This window comes from Carassius auratus, chromosome 26 (genome assembly GCF_003368295.1).
Source record: "Carassius auratus strain Wakin chromosome 26, ASM336829v1, whole genome shotgun sequence".
NCBI classification, from domain to species: Eukaryota; Metazoa; Chordata; class Actinopteri; order Cypriniformes; family Cyprinidae; genus Carassius; species Carassius auratus.
The window spans coordinates 902322-908321 of record NC_039268.1 but is presented as its reverse complement, the minus strand read 5'-3'; the positions used below and the strand labels follow the sequence as shown (position 1 = coordinate 908321).

General features: G+C 33.0%; 1 long non-coding RNA gene across 1 annotated transcript; it reads left to right on the top strand.

Moving 5' to 3' along the window:
- The first annotated feature begins 491 nt into the window (after window positions 1-491).
- LOC113044743 (uncharacterized) lies at window positions 492-1338 on the top strand. Its single transcript, XR_003275906.1, has 3 exons — window positions 492-1004; window positions 1134-1135; window positions 1198-1338. It is a non-coding gene; the product is annotated as an uncharacterized LOC113044743 (long non-coding RNA).
- Window positions 1339-6000: the final 4662 nt, after the last annotated feature.

The window sequence follows — 6000 nt, the reverse complement described above, 5'->3', positions numbered from 1 at the left end:
GACGACACGGTGTCTTCATTTAGAACTCCTCTCTGGTATGGATACTGACAGTTTCCTCTTGGCTCTTCGAAGATTTGTAGCCCGTAGAGGTAGGCCCTATGAAGTAGTATCTGATCAAGGAACTAATTTCAAGGGAGGAGAAAGAGAACTCCAGGAGGCATTTTCGCTGCTTAGTCCTTCCTTCCAAGAGATACTAGCCCAACAGCAAATTAAATTCTCATTCAATCCGCCATATTCTCCCCATTTTGGAGGTACTTGGGAGAGAGAGATACGGTCTGTTAAGACGGCATTACGAGTAGTTCTGGGAATACAAGTAGTCTCAGAGGAAGTTTTGTATACAGTGCTCGTTGAAATTGAGGAGTTGTTAAACTCAAAACCTCTTGGCTATGTATCTTCAAATCTTTCAGACCCTGATCCAATCACACCAAATATGCTACTGATGGGGCGGCGAGATGCATCTCTTCCTCAAGTGATGTATGCAAATTCAGAACTACTTACCCGTAGAAAGTGGAGACACAGCCAAGTTCTTGCGGATCGATTCTGGGTCAGTTTTGTTCGAGATTATCTTCCAAGTCTTCAGACTCGTCAAAAGTGGGAACTTGATGGTAATCCTATAGCTCATTCTGCTATTGTCATGATTGTGGAACCTCAGCTTCCTCGGGGACACTGGCCTATAGGGACTGTCAGTAAGATTTTGCCAAGTTCTGATGGAAGAGTGAGAGTTGCTGAGATTTTCAGCAAAGGGAAATATTTAATTCGTCCAGTCAACCGTCTGATTGTTCTTCCTGAATTGACTGATTCTGATAATTCAACCACATGAACTTTCTGTAAATGCAAATATGTTAACATATTTGGGGGCGGCTGTAGAAAATCCTGCTGTGATCTGATTGGCTGACTGTGTCTTGATAAAGAGCACCTGTGGCCCTTACTAATTATGTTTCAGTCTCCTTTTGTTTGAACCAAAAGCTGTTGTTCAGACATGGCTTGTGTGGAATCGTTGCGTTGTTGATTATGTAAGTTTCCTTCTTGATTTGTTTTAGTTTAAATGATTGTGTTTGATATGATATTGAATTCTAGTTATGTTTAGTAGCTCTTTAATGTTATACTCATTTGATTGTTAAAGCTGATTTCAGATGTATGATTTAAGGTTTGCTATTGTGTTTGTATTTTATTAATGGTTTTGTTTATGGGTTTTAGAAACCAACAATTACCATCAATGCCATCTGTGAAATGTCTACTCCTATATGTCAGCACAAATAAACTGGGAAAAGTACTTGATGACTGAATGAGTTTTAATGGACCCACCATTCCAGTAGCAACAGCCAAATCAGCCTAAATTTCTACATATATATATATATATATATATATATATATATATATATATATATATATATATATATATATATATATATATATATAATTAGGGCTGTCAAATGATAAATCGTGATACATAATATATAAGTGTGTACTGTGTATATTTATTATGTTTATATAAATACAAACCCATGCATGTATATATTTAAGAAAAATATGTTTATATATTAAATATATTTATATATATATAACATAAAATATAAATATATAAACGTATATATTTTCAAAATATATACTGTATGTGGTTTTATATATATATTTATTGTTTGACAGCACAAACACACACGCACACACACGCACACACACACACACACGTATTCTACTTTGTCACAAAATATATCTTGATTATTCGTCTGAAATGGCTTAAAATGTATTATTTTAATCAGAGGAAACATCAGTTTAACAAAAATAAAAATTGTTGCCAATCCCACATTTTTAAAGAAAGAAGCAAAATAAATATTTTTTTTAATGAAATAAAAATTGAGTTAAAATATGTTTAAAAATGTAAAAAGTTAACATTTTCACAGTTTTTACTAAATGAACACAATTAAATGTGATCTTTTTCTATAATATAAATAATATTTATCACAAAAGCTTAAAATGCACTGTTAAATGTAGAATATTAATACATATATTACAATAAAACTTCAAAACGTACACAGTATAATAGATGCATTACAAGATTTACAATTTGTATATTTTTTATGTAAAGATATGAATACTGTAATTCAGTTAAGGATGCATTAAACTGATCAAAGGGGACAGTTATAACTACAGATTATTTCTGAATTTAAATAAATGCTGTTCTTTTGAACTTTCTGTTCATCAAATAATCCTGGAAAAAAATATTAAGCAGCATATTTATAAAATTAGGAAATGTTTCTTAAGAAGCAAATCTTCATTTTAAAAAAATCAATTCAAATTCAAAACAGTTAAGCTGTACTAATATTTCAAAATATTACTGTTTTTACAGTATTTTTTAATTAATAAATTTAGGTGACAGCCTTTGTGATTGTTAGAGACAATAATAAAATTGTATCAAGCCACATAAATTGAAACCACAAACAAATCGATAAATCAGAATCTTGACTCATTCCTTTGTAATGGACAATGTGAACAAATCCAACTCATCGCCTCTAAAGCTATCTTGACGTTTTAATAAAAGACAACACAAATATCCATCTCAACACTATCACACTTAAGTTGCCAAACTAATCATATGTCATTTTGAAACTAAAGTGCCTGATAAAAAAAAAAAAAACACACACACACATTCGACAGCAAAAACTACACATTGAGCGTATCACCCAACCTTAGAAGGCTTTTGTTTCTCAAAAATATATACAAAATCTTTTTAGATTAAGTGTAACCCGTCATTCCCCACAAGTGTATGTGTGGGCATCTGTTATCTAACCCAAACATCACAACAACACGATAAGATGTCTTTTTAGCATTTGTTTTCCACCCATCAGTGCATTTTCTCATGATGAGGCAGATCTCTTCCCCCCGTGTTCAACAGAGGGGTACTGAAGAGCAGGGGAACCTCAGAAGGCTCGTTCTCTCTTTGTTCTATTATTCACCAGCCCGGGCTTCTCAGCGGGTTTGGAGATCTGCTTTTACAGCATGCAAGAGACGGATCGCAATAAACTCGGATAGATCAAGCAAGCAAAATGCAGTGTCTCCGGAGAGGTGTTTCCACCTCGGACCGGGACCCGCTCGCGAAGCTGTGCAGTTCTGTGCTCATTAAAGCAGAGCACCATTAATAAGTTGGAAACCAGTGCCACTCATTTATTGATATAATGTTCATCGTTACACCTGACTAAAATCTTTTGATCTGAGATAAACCATTGCTATTGATCATTTACACCAAGTCACAAGGCACCAAAAACGTTTTAATTTTAGCATTCGAGAGTATTTGTTTACCCAGAATGCTCATTTGTACCAGCATAAACAGTTATTTGTGAGTTAAAGGCGCATGTTTGTTTTTCCTTTTAGACTCTTCAGTGTCCCACGAGCATAATAACACACACTTTGGTAATAAGGACCAGACAAATGTTTAGCACAAGCAGCGTTCGAAGCTTTGATGTACTTTTAGATTAAGTGAAGTCTACAGTGATGCCTTCAAAAATACAAATATGAAGGGAGCAGAGTTAAACTATCTTCCCATCCGCACTCTTCCCCAAAGCAGCGATCATTAAAGGCTCTGTATGTTGTACTGTGGCAGCTGGAGATTTGTATGGACCTTGTTGAAAACTTCTGATGAACCGTTCCCCGATGAGAAGCAAGCTAAAGAAGACCTTCAGAGGGATATTTCTCTGACTTATTATATCCCAGTAGAAACTGTGCTTCAGTGGAGAGCAAACTTTTAGCATTAGCTGCTTTGAATCAAGATTGGTTTATTAATGATCTAAAGCCCTAGAGAACCGTGCTGATCAAACTTAGCATGCCGTATAAGCATTAGACATTTAAAAAAAAATAAGATAGTTTTTTGTAAATCCTGTGGCAGAGTTTTCAAGCTGTTCTTGTTCTGTCAATATGACAGGAGGGCTAATACCTATTTACTGTACACTACATTATGTTATAAAAAATTTAACACAAACAGTTTACAGTTTTCAGTATTGATTTTGACTGTTGAAAAAGCATGAAATACCTTGTATATTCCTTTAAAGTTTCAAAAATTTAAGATTTTCTTTAATGCAAAAGTGGTGCCACAATGTAATAAATAAATGAATAAATAAATATTAACTGAAAAAAATAAATGTATTAATTCATGTAAAAATAAATAAATAAATCTCAGCTAACTGCCGATGCATTATTTCTCAAATATAGTTAGTGTAGCTGGATGTACAAAAATAACTAAAAATAGTGGTGAAATATAAATTAACAAACACTATATTGACATGCGCAGGGGCGTAGTTTGTCAAACCAAACTATGCCCTGGACATATAAAAAGTAATATATAGTATATACAGAAAATATAAAAATAAAACATAATTCACACTATTAATAAAAACTGTAACTCAATTATACTAAAATAACTCTGGTCAGATATATTAGTACACATGCTTTTACAATTCTTTTGAGATGGGACAGTTGTTTTGGGTAGTGGCTAAGATGTTCAAAGTGGTTATTAGCGCATTGCTATCTGTTGTAAAGAAAACTCGTAAATTATTTGCAATTACAATTGAGTTTAAATCACTTTATTTTTTAAATGCAGAGAAAGATATGACACATGTGAAATGTGTAGAATTGACATTTCGGCCATGAAATGTCCGTAAACAGAATTAAATGTGTCTGCTCCTTAAGTAAGATAAGGACTGCCTGATTTGCACTGAGTATGATATAAAGTTAAGACAAAGAAAGAAACAGAGATAAAAACAATAGGGTGGTGTTAAATCAGGACAGAGGCCTCGCCATTCCCTCCCAATGCTCAATTAACAGCCTCTGTCCGCTATAGCTTCTTTTCCAAGTCGTGAATTATTTATCTTTGAATTGTTAATAAATTATAACAGAGGGCTCAGGGGACCCTGCCTGGTCAATTAGGCGATGAAGAGGGTGATTGGGAGCAACGGGGGGTCGACGCATTATTAACATCAGCTCCATCTCTCACTTTCTTCATCTTCATTATATCTCTCACCATCAGACACAATAACCCCCCAATACAATGCCCGACTTCAAACAGCCTGACGTATCCACTCCTCATTTTCTACTCACCTTCTTCTTTTGCTCCCTTTTTGTGTAATACAATTTTTATATATATATATATATATATATATATATATATATATATATATATATATATAGAATTTCTTTTAATATTCTATATTTCTGCATCATTATTCTTTGTCAGGGTGGCTTCCTCTTCTGATGACAGCTGCTTGAGAGATTTCTTTGGTTATCTTCTGCTGAAATTCAAGGGATGGCTTAAATGGAATGAAAGTATGGATGATAAGTGGATGGATGGATGTGCATTAGACACAATTATTAGATATTAGCATTGATTAATTCAAGACAATCTTAACTCTTGTAGAGCCTAAGTGTAAAGGACTCTTCATAAAGATCTTGTTGAAGTTACATAAAGTAAAATGTCTTGCATACATTTTATAATACATGAAAATGGGTTATATAAATATATATATATATATATATATATATATATATATATATATATATATATATATATATATATATATATATATATATATATATATACTTACCTTAACCCTGTTAGGGCTGTTAGTCTATGGTGCATATTAAAAAAAAAAAATAAAATATTTTAAAGCCTATATTATAATTTTTTACTCTAGTTGTGCAGTAAAATTCACTTTAAAGGGAAAACGGTATCTCTGGATGGAGGACTTTTAAGATAAAAATGACATGAAATTATAACCATTAGATGGCAGCACTCTTCATGTCATGCTTTTGACCTAGACAAACATGACGAACTTGGACTTACACAAACTTTAATTTAGATGTTGAATGGATTTACCTATGTGAGAGACTGCGTTGCAAAATATAGGATACTGTATGTTTAAGGTTGGTCTATATAAACTAGTAGTGTTTTATTTTTTATTCTTACATTTTTTGTGTATTTCATTAAATGTTGAAGGGTAGGCCAATCTTCAT